Source organism: Giraffa tippelskirchi, chromosome 9 (genome assembly GCF_054371585.1).
Source record: "Giraffa tippelskirchi isolate mGirTip1 chromosome 9, T2T-mGirTip1v1.2.pri, whole genome shotgun sequence".
NCBI classification, from domain to species: domain Eukaryota; kingdom Metazoa; phylum Chordata; class Mammalia; order Artiodactyla; family Giraffidae; genus Giraffa; species Giraffa tippelskirchi.
The window spans coordinates 93557585-93581813 of record NC_137283.1 but is presented as its reverse complement, the minus strand read 5'-3'; the positions used below and the strand labels follow the sequence as shown (position 1 = coordinate 93581813).

The 24229-nt window shown below is 39.9% G+C and overlaps 2 long non-coding RNA genes across 2 annotated transcripts in view; one reads left to right on the top strand and one right to left on the bottom strand.

The window, feature by feature from the left end:
• Positions 1-4687: 4687 nt before the first annotated feature.
• Positions 4688-24229, bottom strand: part of LOC145521362 (uncharacterized) — a 65204-nt gene continuing 45662 nt past the window's right edge. The window contains exons 2-3 of the long non-coding RNA XR_014065340.1: positions 23549-23626; positions 4688-5061 (exon numbers count right to left, since the gene is read on the bottom strand). This is a non-coding gene — a long non-coding RNA (uncharacterized LOC145521362). The remainder of the gene's footprint in view (positions 5062-23548; positions 23627-24229) is intronic.
• On the top strand, positions 11566-17495 carry LOC145521363 (uncharacterized). Its single transcript, XR_014065341.1, has 2 exons — positions 11566-11830; positions 16935-17495. It is a non-coding gene; the product is annotated as an uncharacterized LOC145521363 (long non-coding RNA).

Genomic DNA, 24229 nt, shown 5'->3' with positions numbered 1-24229 from the left:
TTGAAAATATGAAAAACAAAAAAGACACATTTCACCACCCAGAAGCAGCTTGGGGCCTTCTCTTTCTTTTTCCTATATTTATCTAGCTATCACTACATTGAAAGAGGAAGAGAGAGGAGACACCTTTTTAAAAAAATTCCTGTTCTACCTTTTGATTTAGAAAATGCATCTTCAATTTATAGCAAATCATTGACATTATTCAGGATAAGCAAACATAGAGACTCTTCATTGTTTTTAAAGATTGCATAATACTTTATTACATTATGCACTGTAATCTAATCCATTCTTCCTGTATTGATGGACAGTTAAATACTTTTCTTTTTTTTTTTGACTACAACCTGAACTAAAATGAAGAATCTTACATATATCTATACCTATGCTTATACTTATACCTGTATGTATATCTATACCTATGTGTGTGCTAAGTCACTTCAGTTGTCTGACTCTTTGTGACCCCTTGGACTATGGCATGCCAGCCTCCTCTGTCCATGGGATTCTCCAGGGAAGAATACTGGAGTGGGTGGGTTGCGTGCCCTCCTTCAGGGGATCTTCCCTACCCAGGTATTGAACCCGTATCTCCTGCATTAGCAGGTGGGTTATTTACCACTAGCAATGCCTAGGAAGCCCATATATATATACAGCCCATATGTATATATATATAAATTGTTCTAGGCTCTGAATGAGATGTTGTAAGGGGAGATGCTAGATCAAAGACCTCCCATTTTGTCCCACACAGGTCCATGGAGATTAGCTTGATATAAACTGGAGGGTTCAGCATCTCCATCTCCCAGAAATGGAGAAAGAAAACTGAATAGAGGAAACATCAAAGAAAGAGTCAGATATCAAGGACTCCTGTTTCATTCCGAGTTAGGACCCTGCTTGGAGTGACATGTGTTGCTTTCAGAGCCTCACTACATGAGGGACTTTGAACAGAGTGAAGGGACTAATTAGAGTCTCCTAATCCCATGGAGGACCAGCCATGGTGGAAGCAGGGAGCCTTGGCCAACTGCTTGATGGTAGCCCCCGAGGATGGTGTGAGGATGGACTACAGTTCAGAGTGGGAACAGGAAACAGAAGGGAACATGACAAGAACTCAAAGCAGAAGAGACCCAGCTGTACGGCCGCTGGCAAAGACCACAGGCAAGAACACACTCTGAGGGGCTTCAAGCCATCAGCTGTTCTGCGGTCATTCTCCTTCATCCCCAGACCTTCAACAAAAGCCGCTACACACCAGAGCATGGTAGTAGCAGTACCTTGGGGAACAAACAAAGAGAGAGACTGTCCCAAGTTCAAGGGTGGCAAGGACAGCGGAGGCTGGGCTTCTGTGGGGAAATGGAGACAACGGCAGAGGAGCAGGCTGGTGCCTGGCCTGACTCCGAGAAGAGGAGCCCAGACTTTTATCCAAATGTACTCGGGGCAGGTGGCCTGGCAGGGCCAGGCCGAGTCCAGATTCTTCTGTTTCACTATAAAAGGGTCTGTCCATGCAGCAGACACATGGACCACAAATAAACAGCCCTGTAATAATCTTAACTCTTTTTCACTTCAGCAAATGTTCCAGAAACACATTCATTTCAGAATCCAACAGCAGTTTTGAGAGGATTTTTAGCCACTCATTCCTTACTACACGGGTCCTAAACTTTAGTTACCAAATCTCTGTGCTAGATGCAACAATTTGCTTCCAGTCCTTCCAGCTTCTGCCAGCCCCTCACCCATGCAGCCGGCCTCCCGCTGGCCCCGAGCCACGGCTCCCCCACTGCTGTCGCTGACGGTGCAGGTCTGCCAGATGCTCCTAGCAGCAGCACAGACCCATTGGGCAAGGAGGGGGAGAGGCAAGGATTTTTGTTTTTTTTTTTCATTTTGGGCTGCACCCCACAGCCTGTTGAATCTTCGTTCCCTGACCAGGGGTTGAACCTGTGTCCTCATATTGGAAGGCAAAATCTTAATGACTAGATCACTGAGGAAAGCACTGGCAAGGACTTGTTTTTTTCCCTCCACCAGGTCTCTCTTTCTCTCCCCTCCCTCTCTTCTGTTGGTCTTTTGGCAAAAGAAACCTGGAGAGACCAGATGTCAGCCATAGTTTCAAGTTTGCTGCACTCCTACTGTTCCCTCTGAGACATTGTCCCTCTAAGGACTAGGACATCTCCACCCACAGAGCCTAAAGCTGAGATTGCATGATTCATTTTGGAGGATGATACCCCATCCTCAGATGGTATTATCTCCGAGCTGGCATCTTATTGTGTATTTAAAAGGCCATGACACCACTCTCAGGTCAGCAGCTTCCATGTATGATGGGACCAATGGATCCATAATCATGAACTCAGTGGTGCATATCCTTTGCTGTAAATTAGGCCCATTGGTCCAAGGCAATGTTAAATCAAACCCTCTGTAAGTACTCTTATAGTGGTGCTGGCAGAGTTTCTGTTGGCAGGAAAGGCAAACTTATACCTCAGAATTCATGAAGATTCCGGTAAAGAAGAATTGCTGCATTTTCCACAGTGAAAGAGATCCAGAGTAATCAACTTGCCACTATTATTGAACCTATATTGGCACATCTTAATAACAAAAGTCCATAGTTTAACTTAGGTTTTACTCTTGGTATTGTATATTCTACAGTTTTGTGCAAAGTATTTTTCTGCTCTAAAAATCCTCTGTTCTCTGCCTATTCATTCTAACTACCCCTACTCACCAACCCCTGGCACCAGGCAAACAATGATCTTTTTATTGTCACCATAGTTTTGTCTTTTCCAGAATGTCATATATTTGGAATCATATAGGATATTCTGGTTTTCAGACTGGTTTCTTTCACTCAGTCATAGCCATTTAAGATTCCTCCATGTCTTTTCATCACTTGATAGCTAGGCTACCCACTCCAGTATTCTGGCCTGGAAAATTCCATGTACATTTCTTTTTAGTGCTGAATAATAGTCCATTGACTGGATGTATCATTATTTATTTAGCCACTTACCTACTGCAGGACATCTTGGTTTCTTCCAAGTTTGGCAATCGTGAACTGTCGGGAGCCGCGATAGGCATTACTGACAAAATGGAGGCACGGCCCCAAACCCCCTCTCCTCATCCCGCAGGCACAGTCCCGGGATGAAGGAGTTAGGTCTTGTGATTCTGACTTGTCCTTTCCTTCCTCCAGTTGAGTTGGCTGGAAAGAATGTTATAATCCATAAAGTTAACTATTGACATTTATTCAAGGATCTTTACAAAGAATGCTCCAGGATGAGCACATAGGCTGCAGCTTGAGACCATGGGAAACATTGTTATCTGAAACCTGCCTGTAAAGGGAATGTTTATGGCAAAAGAAGTTTGCTGAGTTTAGGGGTTAGGAATAATTAAGAATAGTTAGAAGCTAAAAGTTTAAGGTATGTTGTAGTGTTGGCATATTTTACTATAGCTTATAGAAACTAGGAATTTTAGAGATACTAATAGCTAAAAGCCTTTTTAGGAGATGATGAGCTTAAGTTACTAGGGGATAACAGGATTTAAAGAGATAAGAAATAAACTGAGGAATGTGATATACAGCCCAGAGACAAACTTGAGTTACAATGTCATCACAAGGACACTTAAGAGGGAACTCTGAAGGACAACAATGATTTATGGAGACAGTAAATATGGATGAGGAGAAGACCTGACGAGCAAGGCAACTCAGGCCTCAGGGATCTCGATAAGCTGCCTCGGCACTCACCTTAAAGATGATATCTATCTTTCTGATGCTTGCTATAATAGACTGCTCCCTAATTTCTGTGACTTAGGCAGAAGGCCTTCCCTGATCCTTTCCTAACCAGGTCGATTTAAAACTCTAATCGACATGCCCCCCGAACGGCAGTGCTCTATAAGATTATCCATAAAAGAGAGTATTTTAATCTAAACTCCTCTTGTTAGCATCTTAGTTTGTTTGATAAATGTGCCTGTGCCTTTAGAGCTAATGTGCATGACTGCTCCTTAACAATAAACAGCATTGAAAGCCTGAATGCATAAAGAGTCCCAATGGGCACAGAACCCTTCGAGGGGGAGAAAGCCTATTAGAAAAACATACGAAATATTATTCTGTAAAACTGTTATTCGATCTATATTTACTTGCTATGTTTTTGCTCCTAATGTGTTGAACCTGTATAATAAAAGTATGATAGTTAGAGACATATATAAATAAAGGTTTAGCACTAATATAAAAATAATAAAACAATTGTTAATCTAGCCGGTACGTTCTGTGCCTGACACAAAAATACTTTAAGAAAAGGTGTTCTGGCTGATCCACCCTTATCAATAAAGAGTCATAAGATGTTAGCAGGCCTCCAGGCCAGAAGATGATGTAAACAACATGAGACTTTTGTAATTAAGATATACAAAAAGTATCCTGGTTTCGATAGGGGTCAGAAACTGCTGACCCGTTGAGCTGATTCGGCATGACTCTACATTTTACATTTCCCTTTATGTACAACTTAAGATATAAAAGCTCCCTTTGAAAAATAAAGCTCAGACGCTGCTTCACACCTGCCTACACTCGCTGTGTCTTCCCTTCCCTTCGCCGACGCCGTCCATCCTGAGGGAACCCCTGGACCAGCTGGAGCAGGACTCCGGCAGTGAACAAAGTTTCTACATACATCTGATACAAATTTTTGTGTGGGCACAAGTTTTCAACTTCTTTTGGTAAATACCGAGGAACGTGGTTGCTGGAATGTGTGGTAAGAGATGCTGTCATTTATTTGATCACCAGAAGGAAAGGGAGGGTAGATACTGGGGGAGGGGTAAGCGTTCTCCTCATTGTTGAGTCTTCTGCAAGATCCTCAAGCAAAGCAGAGGCACCATCTTCTGATAAAGGAAGATGCATCATTTCTGCAAGGCCAGCAAACTTAAGGGAATTAGAGATTTCAAAGTTCACAACTGCATTTACCCAGGTATCCTCAGTCCAAGTCTCAGGATTCCACTCCTCTCCTAGTTTGGCCCCAACACTGGCTCCAGAGAATCACCAGGATGGGAGTTCAACCTTCTCTGAAGCTCCAGTACTCTTATGATTAAGTCCTGAACTTGGTTCTCCTCTTGTCTGCCCTCCACCTGTAAGAGATTAGGATTTCCCTGAAGGCTGCCAAAGAGTACCTCTAATTTTTACGTTCTGCCTTGAATTGGTAATTAATCACCCTAAGCTTGTCATTATCCCTCTTCAGTGAATCAGTGGTGCTAAGCAAGAGTCATCCAATTCCAAAGTCCTTATAGTTACAATTTCTGTCATACTTCTCAATACCAGTCAATATGTGGAACCAGCCAGTATATCTTCCTCCACTAATATCCCAATCCAGTTTATACCAGAGAAAGTTTTAACAGTTACACCAGGACAACATGGTAGGGACTATATATATATTCTACCTGTATGTAGTATGGGATCCTCATTGCTATTGAGCCAGCAAATAATTTTTCTCTTAGAGTCTATTTCCTATGACCATTGTTGGTACCAATCGTTTTCAACTGGGTTCACTGAAAATTTAAAAGATGTCTAAAAATGGAATGTTGCATGCAGAATGTTCTCAGAAGAGACATCTATCAGGAAGTTAAAAAAAAAAAAGTTAGGATCAGTCATAGGGAGACGGTGATCTATGTGAAGTGACAAGTAAACTTCACAGATTTCATGGTGAGCTCTAGAGCTTCATGGTCCTTCGGAGTTATTCCAAAATGAAGCAAAGGGGACAGGCCTGTGAATCCCTACAGAAGGCAAGCATTGGTTTCAATTCGTCCTTTGGGAGGAGATGAAACCTTGGATGGGACAATTCTCTACTAGGGAGGGCAGTTCCCAGAGAGGACAGCAGTTTTGAGCCTGGCTGTTATCCACAGGAGCGAGGGCGGGGTACATCAACCTTGAGAATTCAATCTTAGAAGAGCTTTACAGTTTTGTTTGTTGTTGTCATTCAGTCACTCAGTCATGTCTGACTCTTTGTGACCCCATGGACTGCAGCATGTCCTTCACCATCTCCAGGAGCCTGCTCAAACTTATGTCCATTGAATCGGTGATGCCATCCAACCATCTCATCCTCTGTCATCCTCTTCTTCTCCTGCCTTCAATCTTTCCCAATATCAGAGTCTTTTTTAGTGATTTGACAATTTGCATCAAGTGACCAAAGTATTGGAGCTTCAGCTTCAGCATCAGTCCTTTCGATGAAAATTCAGGATTGATTTCCTTTAGAATTGACTGGTTTGATCTCTTTGCAGTCCAAGGGACTCTCAAGAGTCTTCTCCAACACCACAGTTCAAAAGTATTAATTCTTTGGCACTCAGCCTTCTTTATGGTCCAACTCTCACATCGTGGAAAAACCATAGCTTTGACTAGATGGACCTTTGTCGTCAAAGTAATGTCTCTGCTTTTTAATATGCTGTCTATATTTGTCATAACTTTTCTTCCAAAGAGCAAGCACCTTTTAATTTCATGACTACAATAACTACCTGTAGTGATTTTGGAGTCCAAGAAAATAAAGTCTGTTACTTTTCCATTGTTTCCCCATATATTTTCCAGAAAGTGATGGGACTGGAAACCACGATCTTCGTTTTTTGAATGTTGAGTTTTAAGCCAGATTTTTCACTCTCCTCTTTCACTTTCATCAAAAGGCTCTTCAGTTCTTCACTTTCTGCCATAAGGGTGATGTCATCTGCATATCTGAGGTTATTGATATTTCTCCTGGCAACCTTGATTCCAGCTTGTACTTCATCCAGTCCAGCATTTCACACGATGTACTCTGCATATAAGTTAAATAAGCAGGGTGACAATATACAGCCTTGACGTAATTCTTTCCCAATTTGGAACCAGTCAGTTGTTCCATATCCAGTTCTAACTATTGCTTCTTGACCTGCATACAGGTTTCACAGGAGGCAGGTAAGGTGATCTAGTATTCCCATCTCTTAAAGAATTTTCCACAGCTTGCTGTGATCCACACAAAGGCTTTAGCATAGTCAATGAAGCAGAAATAGATGTTCTTCTGGAATTCTTTTGCATTTTTCGATGATCCAACGGATGTTGGCAATTTGATCTCCGGTTCCTCTGCCTTTTCTAGATCCAATTTGAACATCTGGAAGTTATTGGTTCACATACTGCTGAAGCCTAGCTTGGAGAATTTTTAGCATTACTTTGCTTGTATGTGAAATCAGTGCAATTGTGTAGTAGTTTGAACATTCTTTGGCATTGCTTTTCTTTGGGATTGGAATGAAAAGTCACCTTTTCCAGTCCTGTGGCCACAGATTTGCTGAGTTTTCCAGATTTGCTAGCATGTTGTGTGCAGCACTTGAACAGCATCATCTTCTAGGATTTGAAATAGCTCAGCTGGAATTCCATCACCTCCACTACCTTTGTTCATAGTTATGCTTCCTAAGGCCCACTTGACTTCACACTCCAAGATGTCAAGAATAATAGTTTCGTTATTCAGTCACTAAGTCATGTCCAACTCTTTGCAACTCCATGGACTGCAGCATGCAGGCTTCGCTGTCCTTCACCATCTCCCAGATTTTGCTCAAACCTGTGTCCATTGAGTCGGTGATGCCATCCAATCATCTTATCCTCTGTTGCCCTCTTTTCCTCCTGCCTTCAATCTTTCCCAGCATCAGGGTCTTTTTCAGTGAGTCACCTCTTTGCATCAGGTGGCCAAAGTATTGGAGCTTCAGCTTCAGCATCAGTCCACTATACATATTTTATCTACACTACCACTGTGTACAATTGAGAGTGCAACCTTCTTTGTTTTCCCTGCCTCCACAGCAGTCTTTTTTCCATGAGTTACAGAGAAGAACTTAAACAGAAATGAATGCCTTGTATGTGGTCAAAATGGTGTGAATTACAGAGACAGTAGGATCAGTCAGGCAAGCTAGGTAAATCACTATGAGCATCAAGCAAGTGGTAGAATCGCAGTCTTCATTTGAAGGATCTGAGCTACATACAGGAAGTCTCTAGAAGAGCTTCAGCATTTGGAGTCCAAAAATCTTATGACGTTCATTGTCATAGCATCAATAGACAGGCTTTAGCCCAATTTCTCATTGTTGTTGTTCAGTCACCAAACTGTGTCCGACTCTTCATGACCCCATGGACTGCAGCATGCCAGGCTTCCCTATCCCTCACCATCTCCCAGAATTTGCTCAAACTCATGTCCATTGAGTGGATGATGCCATCCAAACATGTCATCTGCTGCCACCTCCTTTTCCTTTTGCCTTCAATTTTCCCAGCAGCAGGGTCTTTTTCAATGAGTCAGCTCTTCACATCAGGTGGTCAAAGTACTGGAGCTTGAGCTTCAGCATCAGTCCTTCCAATGAGTATTTGGGGTTGATTTTCTTTAAGATTGATTGGCTAGCCCATTTTCTCAGATTTTGGCAAAAATGCTTCTGCTTGCTTTTAAAGGGAAACAGCTAAGGCCAAGGTACCCAACCCAACCTTCCGGAGCAGATTTACATCATTAGAGGGGCTGACTAAGCCCTGTCTAGACCTCTCCACTGCCTATCTTCTGACAGCCTAATTTTGCCTTGTGGCCTTTAGGGCACCAAGAGAGAACGCCATGTATCTAGGAGTCTCTAGTCTCAGAGTACTCCTTGTTTTCTCATTTTCCCAGCATTGGGCAGAATCATGGTCACTCTCAAAGTCAGTGACAAAAATCCACAGTTCTGACTCTAGGAAAATGTGTTGCAACATTATTTTGCAATTGTCTAATGAGACGCATTCAGGAGAAGATTCACATGCATTGCCACAACTTGTACCAGACACTCCTTCAAAGTGCAGAAAAATCTGAATTCGTCCCAAAGTTTGCCAGAGATCAAGTTCAGTGGCCAGGGTCCTCTTCCAAATCATTGCAATTACTTCACATGGTTGGTGCTAACAAACCTGAGAACCACTGATTTTGTTGCAAAGTCAATGTTGTTCTCTGACCACGGGCCACACTTCCAAACATAGGCAGCTTGATCCCAGCTGCAGACAGGGTTCTGGAGAAACAGCCTGGGCATGTAAATGGACCACAAGGAAAGATCACAGCCCAGAGGTCACCCTGTTGATAGCAGGCCAACTATCTTAACCTCCGCAGGGAAATAAAATCACTGTGAGGGATCTATGAGTGCTGAATAGCTATTTATAAAATTAATGGACAAACTTCTTTAAGGGAGTAATTGTCTGCATTTCACATGTCTGCCCATGGCTTGTCTGTTTCCGTATGGAACCAGAAATTAATGCTGAACAGAGATTTTCCTCCACCTCATCCACTGGCAGAAAGCATATCATGTCTCGGCACACCAGGGGATACCCGGTAACCTGCTGGGGAGCGTGAGCTGGAGCCGTTCCTATGACAGCATGTGCCACTTTGCCTTAATAAAAATTACCAAACCGAAAACAGATGACAGCCACAGATGCTGAGAAACTGAAATGTATAAACAGTCTCCTTTCTTTGCTATAGTTTTTTTTTTTCCAATTTGGTCAGTTTTTTGTGTTTTTTTTTAACCAGTTTTGTGTGTGTGTGTGTGTGTGTGTGTGTGTTGCCCATGTGTTAATGAAGACTGTGGGAGGCCCTTGGCCCAGTGCTGTGCACCAGGTTGTAGCCTGAAGAAAAGGCTCCCTGGGACACTGACCAGACTTGATGAAATGACAGGGTGGTCTGTGCTAGAAGAATCCACTTCACACAGGGGGTCTCCTTTGATTATTTCTACTTTTGTCATCAGAAAAAAACACTGGAATCCAGCCTATTTTCCTGAATCTTCCTGCGCTGTACCAGTTCCCCTCATCTTACACTCTCTTTCCCCACCAGCTCACCCTATAAGTCCGCAATGTTTATTAAAACTCTGTTGTAGGCCGAACAGCAGCATTAGATTCCAGGAAATACAAAGAAATAAGCAAAATAATCCCTGCCTTTGAGGAGCATATAGACTATTGTAGCAGCAACCAGGCACGAGCATGAGCAACATGGCATTTTGTGAAAGCAACAGCATTCCAGAGCGTAAAATGTCATTATAAATTGGAAAGTGATATGGCGCAAGTGAAAAAGAGTGAAGTGACATGTCAACAGCCCCTAGAAGAGGTAAGTTCTGAAAAATATCATTGATTACACCTCCACGTACTATATTCCAAGTTGCAAATAACTCAAATTATCAAGTTTCTTAGAATCTACCTTCAAGTTTCCTTTGGTCTTTTTTTCAATCCTGGCTTTTTCTTCCTACCACCACCAGGCCATAAAGCACTTTGTTCCAATAACATTTTACCTGGCCTTCCTGTGTCCAGTGTCTCTTCCGTTTCATCTCTTTCATGTGCAAGTATCAGATTTTCTTTGTAAAATATAATGATTTCCATTAAATAATTGGCCTGCTCAAAAATGAATAATGGCCCCATATTGCTTCTCAGGAAAGAAGAGAGGGACTGTACCTATAGAATCTGGGTATAATCTAGTATAAATCAGCATGTAATAGGTAAACAGTATGCAATGGATTATTAAATTATTCTTATTAATATTTAGGTAAATGTTTAGTAAACTGTATGTATTCCTTTTCATAGCATTGGTTTCATCATTCGCAGAGAATTGAGTCCTGAAATAAAAGAATCCCTTCAAAGCCATAAACCTAAATCATGTAGTCGTAAGCAAAAATTTAGGATAGTTAGCCTAATGTGCAAAGTGTGGAAAAAAAGAAAGATATACTGTTGAAATCTAGATGGACCATCCTTTGCCAAGATACTCACCACCTAGATGGCAAACTGATGAGGCAACAAGAAGGAAAGACCTCATGTTGAAAAGGACTAATGTTTAAATTAATATTATGTTCCATAATTTCTCCAGCAAAGCAAGTGACACCATCTGTCTTTCACCCTGGAAACTTTTACTCACTTGATTTTTTTCGTCCTCCCAAGAACTCCTAGTATCAAATGAACTCATCAAATCAAGAAGAATGGATAAAGTAATGAGTTGAAAAATTTTTCTAAAATTATAATATATAGGAAGCTAAAATATTTAAAACAGCATGGTATGGGTTTCTAAACAGACAATCAGATAAAATAGGCAATAATGAAACAAAATGCATAATGTCAAAAACTAGATATTAATTACCTATAAGAAATTAGTATCTTTGACAGTTTTAACCAATGATGAAAAGACAGTGCTCAGATGACTAGGTAGCCACCTTGGGGGGAAAACTTACTTGTTGTCTTACTTCACCTCTGATTTCAAAACAAAGTTCCAGATAAAGATAAATATATTTTTAAAGAGGCAATGAAAGTCCAAGAAGAAAACATGCCAAAAATATTTTATGAAACAGAAAGGAGGGGTAGCTGTTTTGGGAAACAGTTTGTTATTTCCTCAAAAACTTAAACATAGATATCACATGACTCAGCAATTCCACTCCTAGGGATACATCCAAGAGAATTAAAAATATATGTTCATACAAAGACATTCATATATGTGAATATTCATTGCAGCATTATTCATAATAGGCAAAAGATGGATATAATCCCAGTGTCACTCAACTGGTGAATGTATAAACAAAATGTGGTATAGCCAAACAATGGAGTATTATTCAGTCATAAAAAGTCATGAAGTACCCATATGTGCTACAACATGGATAAACCTTAAGAACCATATGCTAAGTGAAAGGAACCAGACAAGAGGCCACACACATGTTATATGACTCTATTTATATGAACTATGCAGAACAGGCAAATATATAGAGACAGAAGGTAGATTAGAGGTTGTCAGGGGCCAGAGGGAGTAGGGATGAGGAATGACTGCCAATGGGTAGAGGGTTTCTTTTTTGGATGATGAAAATAGTCTCAGGTTATATAGTGATGATATTCATTTTGGAATCATAATAGAAACACCAAGCAACACCTCACAAGGTGAGAGCAAATCTCTTTCCCATATCAGCTGAATCTCAAAGAACAACTTTTAGATTCTGAGAAATAAGATAACTGTATTTTTTATTTTTCAATTTGTTTTAATTAATATCATAATATTAACCTCCTCCTTTAATTATATGATCGTATACATATGTTAAGCTATTTAAAGTTATTTTTATTGCAAAATGAGACCAAAGTTGGTTATATAGTCGTATATATCATATAGTGGTAGAATCTATGGGTTTCTGTTATTTGAGGGAACTAAAGTAACCCATAGGAAAATATGATTTATATTGAAAAATTCATTTTATAGTCAACTGTTCAGGAAGATGAAAGACATAAGGGAGAAATATCTGTAAATAAAACAAATCTACAGCGTTACTGTGAACTATTGATTTTTTAAAAGTCTACTTAAATTCTGTATAAATCTATATAAAGGATTCAATGGAAGTTCAAATAACTATATTATATTATATTATATTATTATGTTACATAATACTATATTTATAGTCCCTCAGCTGAAATCCATGTGGCCATGTGGATTTCAAACTTCAAAATTTGGGGATTTTACAAAGGTAACACAGCATGTCTACTGCATGCTGCATATCAAGTCAGCCAAGGCTGGCGCCATTCCTTGTAATCAAACCCATTAACATTTATGCAGAAAAAAGCACAAAAATTCATACTAACTGAAGTAAATAAGACTATAAATAGACTCACATAAGTTCAAGTCAGGTTTTCTTCCAAATTTGTTCAGGTCACCTTAAGTTTTGCCATCATAAAAAGTGAAAGAACCTAGTTTTCCTAGCCTTTTGCATTTCAGGACTGTGTCTAAGAGATTATGGATCTGCGTGTGTGCACACATGTTCAGTTGTGTCCGACCCATGAACTGGAGCCCACCAGGCTCTTTTGTCCATGGAATTCTCCAGGCAAGAATTCTGGAGAGGGTTGCTGTTTCCTTCTCCAGGGGATCTTCCCGACCCAGGGACCAAACCCACATCTCTTGCATCTTCTTGCATCTCTTGCAGGCAGATTCTTTACCAGCTGAGCGATGGGCAAAGCCCTTATGGACCTAATATATTGCTATTTTAAAATAATTTGTCTTGAAACTCTCTATATAATTAATTTACTAAGCAATTCTATATTTTAGCATTTCTGAGTTTTGAAGGTGTTCTTTTTTTGTTGCCTGGGAGTTTTGTTTGTTTGTTCAATTTGGGGGTTCTTCAAGAAAAGATTACACTTCACTTTAAACAGTAAATGTGCTTGATCATCAAATCGTACTATGTGCAAAGCTAGATGTTTAAAGTAACATTGCAAAGAAATGATCATTCCAGAAGTGATGTGTTTTGTAAGTAGGGATTTTTACAGATCAGAATTTGTTAAAATAGCCCTATTAGTACCATAAAAATCAGCAAAAGGCAAACCAAAGTGTTTAATCTGTAATACAAAGACGTAACTATGAAACTATGAAGTTACAGGCATAATTTATCAACTTTCTCTTGGGTTTGTGGGGAGGAGCAATCTCACACACACACACACACACACACACACACACACCCCCTCCAGTCTCAAGTTCTCAAAATGTCACTACTGTAATTATTGTTCTGCTACCTCTCATGGGAGCTTCTGACTTCTCCGACTTATTTGCATTTTTAAATTCCCTTCCTTTCTCCAGGGTTGTGATAACATGCACCTCTTTTTATTTGTGTTAGTATTATATTAATAGCTTATTCAATCATTGTAGCTATGCTTTATAAATATTTCATACTCTGGCATTTAAAAAAGCAATGTTGTGTTCAAATAGAATGACTCAGGACTTGAATGTCAGAATGAGCTAAAAATATGAATGCAAAGAGTTTCTCGTCTTTTAGAGTAAAAATTACTGAAAACTTCAGGATCCCAACCTTCTTTAACTTTAAAAATCTCAGAAATAATTCCTTATATTGTATAAAACTAGTAGCTTTTAAAAATTATTCCACTTTATAACAAATTTCTAACAAAATCTTCACTGCTTGAGAGACTGAATTTGATAATGTCACTACTGAAAGCACAATTTTGCATTAGAAGGGAATCTGATCAACCCCTCATTGCACAAATAAGAGAACTGAGATTAGTAAGGGTTGTTGCCTGCAATGCAGGAGTCGCAGGAGACACAGGTTCAATCCCTGGGTTGGGAAGATCCCCCGTAGAAGTTTGTTCTCTGAATTTGTTTCTTTTTTGTTGTATTCACTAGTTTGTTTTATTTTTAATCCACATATAAGTGATATCTTACAGTATTTATCTTTCTCTGCCTGACTTTTTTCATTTAGCATAATACCTTCCAAACCTATCTGTGTTGTTGCAAATAGTAAAATTTCTTTCATTTTTATGACTGAGTAGTAGCCCATTGTGTGTACACACAAACACACACATATATATATACTATATATTCTTTATCCATTCATCTGTTGATGGACACTTAGGCTGCATCCATATCTTGGCTATTGCACTATAAATAATGCTGCTATGAATACTGGGGTGTATGTATCCTACAGCTAATATCTGCTATATGGTGTAGACCTCATACTAATGGCAAGAGTTGTACAATAATATGTGGATCATATATTGTTAACTATCTAGAGATCTGTTGCTATAATGACACACTTGACTTCCCTGCTCACATTTTTGAAAGTTGGCAACATTAAATAAAGATCAAAATTATGTAAGACATGTAGAAGACATGAAAAGAGTGATTTATGTTAGGGAGAGCTGAGTACCAACTAATAGAGAAATTTAAATTCAGAAACTAAGCAATTCTCTTTCTCAAATTTCACCATTCATTAACTCCAGCTTCTCCCACTTCTGTGTTTTTGAGTTTTCAATTGTATGGTTACCAGGGGTGCTCCATTATCAAATATTTTAACTCATCAAAATATTACTCATAATATACCTAGAATTAGGCATAAACAATATTTTTATTTATATCCTACTTTATTTCAAAAAGAATTTATGAATGCTTTAAAATTACATAACATATAACAGGAAAAGATAAACATCAGAATTATTGGATTAAAAAATGAATGAATGTGACAAAGTTAAGAGCCCATTGCAAGTTCCCTTCCCAGCCTAGCATTTAGTACACAGCAGGTACTCAATAACTATTGATTGATAATAAAATAAAACTCTATTAAATGTTTTCCTATGTGCCACATCTGGTATCTAATAGCAATAAAAGCCCAATTTCATTTAATCCTCACATTCACCACGGAGGTGAATTCTCTTCTTATCCCCATTGTACAGATGCTTACACTGAGCTTCAAAGAAGCTAACCTGTCCATCAGCGGTAAAGCTAAGCTACAAGCCCAGCTGGTCTAATTCCTGGAATTTTAACCACTGCAGCATGTAGTCTCCAAAATTGATTTTCTAGAATCCCTGCTCAGGAAAACTTGTTAGAAAACAAAGAAGGCCACCTCAGCGTCAATCTCCTCAGCTCTGTCGAATGAATGAAAGAACCAATGAATGTGGTGGCCACATGCTTTCATCTGCTTGGCCTTGAATAAGTCGTGTTCCCTCTGTTAAATGAAGGTGGGGCAAACAATTTTCACAGTTTCCTTCAACACGATAATGACTGGTTAGACTATTCCATTTTACAAACAAGGACCTCAAGATCAGAGAGATAAGGGGATTACAGACTCACATTTACATAGAGAAATAAATTATTTGATAAAATTCATTAACTCATTCATAGATGATATCTCCAAAGTCTTCAAGTAACATCCCTCCAGTTACTTGGAGCTCTTCAGTTTGCTTCTCTTTAATGGCTACTTTCACCCATAAGTGAAAGCCCATTATGAACTACCCTTTTTATGATCAGAGTCAAATTTAAAGAACTGAACCGAGCTGAACTGTACTTTGATTATTCAGTATACAAATAGTGTTTAGCTTCAGCCTTGGTGGTTTAGTCACTAAGTCGTGTCTGACTCTTGTGACCCCACGGACTGTAGCCCGCCAGGCTCCTCTGTCCATGGGATTCTTCAGGCAAGAACACTGGAGTGGGTTGCCACTTCCTTCTGCAGGGGATCTTCCCAACCCAGGGATCAATCCCTGGCCTCCTGCACTGCAGACAGATTCTTTACTGACTGAGCTAACAGGGAAGCCCAGTTTCAGCCTTACAATCAGTTAAAGTGTAGTTAACCTATTTATCTGGTAAGGATGGGAAGGTGAAAAAAAGATGAGAAAAAATATTTATTGAGCCCCTATTGTGTGCCAGGCACTTTGTGAAAATTATCTTGTTTAATGCCCAGAAAGGTTAGATGAGGCAGCAGAGTAGGAATCTCAATCCAACATCATTCTTCCAAATCTGTTTTTGGACCATAAAGAAGGCTGTGTCCCAAAGAATTGAAACTTTCGAATTGTGGTGCTGGAGAAGTCGCTTGAGAGTCTCTTGGATAGCAAGGAGATCAAACCAGTCAATTCTAGAGGAAACCAACCCTGAATATTCATTGGAAGGACTGATGCTGAAGCTGAAACTTCAATACTTTGGCCACCTCATGCAAAGAGCTGACTCACTGGAATAGACCCTGTTGCTGAGAAAGATTGAGGGCAGGAGGAAAAGGGGGTGACAGAGGATGAGATGGTTGGATGGAATCACCGACTCAATGGACATGAGTTTGAACAAACTCCAGGAGATAATGAAGGACAGGGAAGCCTGGCGTGCTGCAGTCCATGGAGTTGCGAAGAGTAGGACATGACTTAGTGACTCAACAACTCTGTTCTTGTTTAGAAAACAGAAATATTAGTCTTAACTTCAGAATAAAGTTGTGAGGATTAAATGGGAAAAAAAGTAATGTCTTTTAAAAAGAGCTTTGTAAACCATAAAGTACTATGCCCACATAGAGCGAAGTGCAAGGTCTCCTAAAGAACATTTTACTTGTAACTTTTAACATGTCCAGACTCAAGATTATCATATAGAAGATATCTAGTGCCTTCTGTGGGCTCCCAAATAGAGTTCTGAAAAAACATATTGGGGGCATCCTTCAATTCCAATTCCTTCTCCCTTCTACATACATCTCCACCCACAAACAACTGTCCTAAACCAAATCTGTCTTCTCTCTACCTTCCCCAGGACTGTCCAGTGCGATAGAGAAAGAGGAGCCACATGGATTTCTATACGTCTATTGTTACCGCTGAGTGTATGGCAGAAGACATTCAGGAAGTACTTTTCAAGACATTTGACTGCATTAAAATCATCACCCTTCTATTTCCCTAAAAATTGAATTTCCTACACAAACAGCAGCAAGCTGCCATAAAATTTTAGATTCCATCTGGCAAGCCCAACATTATGCATGGATTTCTCTACCCTAAGTGAAGGGTATTGTCAGATTTGAACCTTCCCCAGAGAAACTGGGACACCAAGCACAATTGGAGACAGGAGCTGTGCATGCCAACCTGTGGTGTTCATTCTAAATGGATGACACATGAACTTCAAAGAGCATTTTACAATGCACAGCATAAAAGAATTCAAGTCAGGGGTGGCTGGAACTGAAAGACAAAACAAACATTTCCATTTGCTAGGTAGGGAGCGAACCAATTGCAGTGAGCCCCCCTTGTTAAAACCAGGGCCTGGAGTAAAAAGTGTAGTGCACATGCCGAGCTCATTATTGTGCTTCCTAGTAAAGTGGACAAAAAGCATATTTCTGAAATGATGTTTATTACCATATCATGTATTCTCTTAAGAAGCTGAACAGCTGCTGTCTAACCACTGTCTTAATGGAAAGCAAATTTAAAACTTTGGAAGCTTTTGGTGGTATTGGGGATTGGGAGGCTGGCAGGGAGTAGGGGTTTCCTTCCTTTCTTTCTCCCTTTCTTTTTTTCTCTTTGTATTTCTTTCTATAATTTTGCAAAGACTTTACTACTAGATGATTGATTGGGTTATGTAACTAAGTCAGTGTAAAAGCCTCAAGTGTGCCAAGAACAAAGAAAAAGTTAGAATTTAGGCAAAGATGAGAAATTTTACTTTGCCCAAATAACTAAATCACTGATTGCTCCAATGATTGTCCTTGAGGGGAATGGTGTTATCATTCTAACAGAAAGGAAGGGGAAACACTGAACACTGAGTTTGCAGACTCACTTTGTAAACTCACTGAAGCATAGGATCATCACTAAGTAAAACTTTACAATTTCTTTTCTTACCCGGTTCAAAAACATAAAGATGTTTTGGCAGAAGCATCTGTCAAATTCTCAACACTATCCAAAAACAACCTGCTCAGAGGTTCAGCAAGCCACACCCAAAATAGACACACACAAAGTCCAATAATGTCACAACACACAACAGAAAAGTGGTCGGGAGCCCAGTGTGGTAGTCAAGCGATCCTGGGCTGTCTTGGAAAAATAACACAAAATCTCTGAAAGGATAACTGGTACACATATGGAGAGTGAAGAGACCCCTATGTTTTTCTGTGATGTGGTACCACAGGGTCAAAACAGGGAAAAGCGGCAGCTTTGGCAAAAATGGTAAAGAACAGAATTTCAGTGGTATGTCAATAAAGCTGGAAACAATTCTCTTTCACTTAAAAAAAATACTAATAGACATGAACACAAATTTTTAATTAAGAAAAACAACTGAGCACAGAATTTCAATCTCCAGTTGCAGGATTGAAGTTGCAGTTTTTAAGCTCTGAATCTATAAACCTGTAAGTTAGATGAAAAATCAAAGAAATAGAGCAAGGAATACATGAACATAGAATGACCAAAAAAATGCTCTCGAGGAAAATCAACACTTTAACCCAGAATAATTCTTCATTATTACTACAGAGGATTGTGGTGGCTACCATCAAAGTGAGAATGTGTTTGAGACTGATTGGGTGTTATTATATACTTTGGGGGATTAAGCCTCCCCACACCATGGAAAACTCTCAGATTCATCCCATTTCCTGATTTCTGATGATTGGTCCTCATCATCCAACTATAAAGACCTGGATCATCCCAGTTGCATTTTGTAGTTACAAGGGGCTGAGCACATCTGCAGCACAGCAGTGAGCACTGAAGACCTCAAAGGAAAGTCATCCACATGCGATCCATGATGTGTGTTTCCAATGTCAAATGCAATTAATTTTTAAATGGGCACTTGGGTTTTAGGAGCATCCACCCAAGGCTTTCACTGGTGACTGCCTGAGTGATGATTTCAGTTCTGCTCATCAAGGGCAGCTGGCCCTTCTATCCACTCACTCCTGGAAAAACCTGACACCCATTGCAGTCTGCTCAGCCCAGATGGATAGTGGAATCAGGTCTATGCTTGTTCACGATCATCTCCCAAAACACGATGTCATAGGAGGCAGAGACAATGCTTGTGAGAAACATTCTCCATTACTTTATGCCATTAATAATTTTTAAATTCCCATTTAAAATGTACAGATTTGATATAGAATAGATATCAGAGCATAAAGTTTAGATTTCTCTGCTGCTGTTTTGCTCTTTAGTCACTAAGTTGTGTCCAACTCTTTGTGACCCCATAGACTGTAGCCCACCAGGCTCCTCTGTCCTTGGGATTTCCCAGGCAAGAATACTAGATTGGGTTGCCATTTGCCACTCCAGGGGTTAGACTCCTCTATCTCCTACATAAATGTTCATCTACTGTAACTATATGTGGCATTTCATTGAGGTTTTCATGAAGTAGAAGTTTCATTTATAAGTAGTGCAGAATTGTCCATTTTATACAATTATTATTTCATCATCTTGAAATTCAGAAATGGTTTTATTTCTTTCATTTTTCTGCTGCCAAAGGGGTATCATTTCATTCACATGTGAATGTTTTTACATCACTGATATATAGTTAAGCGGTTTTGAGACACTGATCAGTGAAATAGGTAGTAAGAAAAAATATGCTACTTAAATCTATCTGATTTTGAAGGTTAGAATTCAGGATTAAGATTCAAAACCATAGGAGCTTAGTGATGATCCCACTACATTTATCTGGAAGTTGGTGCTGCTATGGGCTTCCCCGGTGGCTCAGATGGTAAAGAATCTGTCTGCAATGCAGGAGACACAGGAGATGCAGGTTTGATCCTTGGCGAGGAGAATGGCAACCCAATCCAGTATTCTTGCCTGGAGAATTCCACAGACAGAGGAGCCTGGTGGGCTACAGTCTGTGGGGTGGCAAAAAGTTGGACACGACTGAGCAACTGACACACACACACACACACACACACACAGTGCCACTATATGGTAAGTGGATAGATTGGCTACATATCTTTAACAGTGCTCTGTAGAAAAGGCCAAGTAGAGGAATATAAATAAGAATGAATAAATTCTGAAGCAGGGCTGTGCTACAGGGGATCTTGGGAAAGCTTCTGTTTCTCAGAGGTGTATAAGGTTCACCCTACAATTTTATTTATTGGTTCTCAAGCTCCCACCTTCAAATGTATTTGATAAGGCTACACTTTCAGGAGGGCCTTGCAAGACCCTGCTTCCTCAAGCCGAAGGAGGAAATACAGGTGCAGACAGTGAGCAATTCTATCCAAAATCCCTGGACTGAAATTAAGCACCTTAGGTTTGTGACTGTCGTGCTAAACAACTTTAAAATGGTAAAATATAATAATAATTTCCAAAAGCATGGTATTTAGAGTTTATCTATGAAAAGAAAGAGGAACTAATCTGGATTAAATAGCCCTCTTCAGGTATTATATAGAGAAGAGGGTAATCAGCTGGTATTTCATTCTACTGCTTCTAGAATAAGAAAGAATTTAATTCAGCTTAAACATGCTGAGCGCCACGTAAAAGCTTCACATTAGCCTGTGACTGCTCAAGTTTATGTTAGATATTTATTTTGTACAATACAAAAAGAAAGGATGTCTGTTATTCAACAGTGAAATTGGTTGTGAGGGAAAAAATGATTATGAAGTATCTTTGGTGACTTTAAGGATAAATATCTACCTGTCTATAGAATGAATCTATTTGGGAAGAGGGGAATCTATCATATCACCTCTCATCTAATATATTGTCTTTTTAAATTAAAAAAATTTGTTTGGATCTCTCTGACTAAATTATAATTATAGCAACCTAAAACTTTAGATTTGCATAACATGTATGGTGGTCTGTGGTCACTTCCATCCCTTCATCAAAGAAAGTAAAGCAGATTCTAGGATGAAAGAGCTGTCTTGCTCCTGATAGTAGTAGAAGCAGCACTGGACTTGGTGGCAGAAGGCCTGAATTAGCATTCGAGCTCTGCCACTTACCAGCCAAGTAACTGTAGGCAAATTATGTGTGTGCTTGCGTGTGTGTGTGTGTGTGTGCACGCGCGTGCATATATATACATATATATAGAGAGAGAGAGAGAGAGAAGGAGAAGCTATATATAATTATATAACTCTCTAAGTCTCATTTCCTTCACACATAAAATGCAGATATTGAAAATAATCAGTCAAGCAATTATTCTGAAGGTTAAATAGTTCCTGGAATGTAAGCTTGCAGCACCTAGACTGATGCCTGGCATATATGTTTAATAACTATTCATTATTGAATAAATGATAAATTAGTGTATATATATGGCAGAAAGTGAAGAAGAACTAAAGAGCCTCTTGATGAAAGTGAAAGAGGAGAGTGAAAAAGTTGGCTTAAAGCTCAACGTTCAGAAAACTAAGATCCTGGCATCTGGTCCCATCACTTCATGGGAAATAGATGGGGAAACTGTGGAAACAGTGTTAGACTTTATTTTTTGGGGCTCCAAAATCACTGCTGATGGTGACTGCAGCCATGAAATTAAAAGACGCTTACTCCTTGGAAGGAAGGTTATGGCCAACCTAGATAGCATATTTAAAAGCAGAGTCATTACTTTGCCAACAAAAGTCCATCTAGTCAAGGCTATGGGTTTTCCAGTGGTCATGTATGGATGTGAGAGTTGGACGGTGAAGAAAGCTGAGCACCGCAGAATTGATGCTTTTGAACTGTGGTGTTGGAGAAGACTCTTGAGAGTCCCTTGGACTGCAAGGAGATCCAATCAATCCATCCTAAAGGAGATCAGTCCTGGGTGTTCACTGGAAGAACTGATGTTGAAGCTGAAACTCCAATACTTTGGCCACCTCATGCGAAGAGTTGACTCATTGGAAAAGACCCTAATGCTGGGTAGGATTGGGGGCAGGAGGAGAAGGGGACGACAGAGGATGAGATGGTTGGATGGCATCACTGACTCGATGGACGTGGGTTTGGATGGACTCTGGGAGTTGGTGATGGACAGAGAGGCCTGGCGTGCTGCAGTTCATGGGGTCGCAAAGAGTTGGACACGACTGAGCGACTGAACTGAACTGATAAATATATATATCTCCATAATTACTAGCAAAAAAGAGTGGAAACTGATGTAACCTCCTTGTCCCATTGCCCTTCTGCAAACATGACATTTTTATCTGGGAGCTTCTAAGAATGTCTAACAGGCAAACTTCCTACTGAGGCTGTAGTCATGATGATTCTTGTTATCCCCATCACAGCAGCATTTGTTGAGGTTTGCTAAGCACCAGGCACTCCACTAAATGTTTCACGTGCTTATCTCTTATGATCCTCACAATAGCACTGGAGGCAAGAAGACTATTGCCCCCATTTTATAGCCTGGGAGACTAAAGCTAAAAGAGGCTAAGTAACTTTTGAGAAAGCTCACAGCTAGTTAGTGGGGGAGCTCAGGATGCGAATGCAGACATCAGGGTCCAGAGACCAGGCTCATGGGAAGGAGCAAGTGCTTGGAGCAAAGAAGCCTGTATTTGAGGATTTGCACGGCCCCCTCTGAATGTGGATATACCGGCACAACTTCTCGCAGCCTAAATAATCACACCTCAGAAAAATACATCCCACATCACAGGGTTATTGTGAGTCCCAAGTAAATGACTGCAGTTTACTTACCTATGAACATTGTGAAAGTAGGACCATGTTCTACTAATATTTAAATCCAAAGTACCTAGACCTTTGAAAAGCTCTACTGTTCTTGTTAGATAAACAGAATTTGAGTAATTTAATAGGAAATTCTGCTGTATAACCAGAATTCTGTTGGATAAATTAATATTCACAAGTTGCTTTGTAACTATAAAACACTACAAATTCCAGTAATCCTCATTATCAACAACATAACCATAGATTGACCAAGAGCTTCCAGCTTATAGACTCTAAGTAAGTCCCAAACTCTCCCAATGAACCAATACTCTGCCACAATACAGAGGTGACTTTGATCACCACTGCCCATGAAATCCTGATCTAGGCCTTATAATAGAAGATGAGTAGCTGGTCACCCTAATTACCAACAGATGATTCCAGAAATGAAACTTTTTTTCAAGGAAGTAGTTGAAAAATCATTAGAAAAACATTCAAAATGTGGTCAACAGCAGGGGCCCAGCGTGAGGCTCAAAGCAAACAGTGGAATCTTTAGAAGCCTACTTTGCGTTCCCGGGGTCAGGGGAGCAGACACAAGGCAGACTGTAGCACTGAGCCGCTGCGGGAGCCAGAGGCTCTCCTTCAGCCATCTTGAATTTGGCAGGAAGAAAAGGATTGCAATTAAAAAAAAAAGAAAGAAAAAGGAATGTGATATTGCTCATAATATAAATATCGTGATAATGAGCCATATCAGATATGGCATCTCAGCTACTCAAAATAACCATGGGCAAAACATAACTTGTCAAATGTTTCCAGTTCTGAGATGAGAAAATGAAACTGTGGCTAATGGTAGCCTGGAATAGGGTCCAGAAAAAAACACGGGTTACCTACCTTGATGATGCCGTAAGTACCTCCCTGGGCTTTAGCCTCTTGAAGCACGCTGAAGGTGGTCTGAAGGCTTCGCAAGTCCTAGAAAAGACCCAGCCCTGATCACTCTTCCTATGTGAATAAATACGCCAAACAAGATGAAGGCTGCAAAAACATCACAAGGAGTTCAAATCTTAGCTCATAAGGTGTGATTCAACATATGGTTTCATTTGTAAATCCATCAGTATCAGTCAATTCTTTCACTTAAAAATAGCATTATAATATAACCCTGAACACAAAATAGGGTAGACCAAGTGTGATGAAGAGCTTTATCTGGGTCAAAAATTTCTTTTGATTCAAACCTGAAATATTACATAAGAAAATAAAAAAAAATGACACTGCATTTACTTCTAAATTCTTTCTTTCATGGAAATAATTATATTCTGTCAGAGAGTGTGTGTGCCTGTGGTGGTAAAGAGGGTACGTGCATGATAAGTCACTTCAGTCATATCTGACTCTGTGCAACCTTATGGACCACAGCCTGCCAGGCTCCTCTGTCCATGGGATTCTCCAGGCTAGAATACTGGAGTGTGTTGCTGTGCCCTCCTCCAGAGGATCTTCCCAACCCAAGGATCAAACCCAGGTCTCTTATGTCTCTTGCAATGTCAGGTGTGTTCTTTACAACTAGAGCTACCTGGGAAGTGG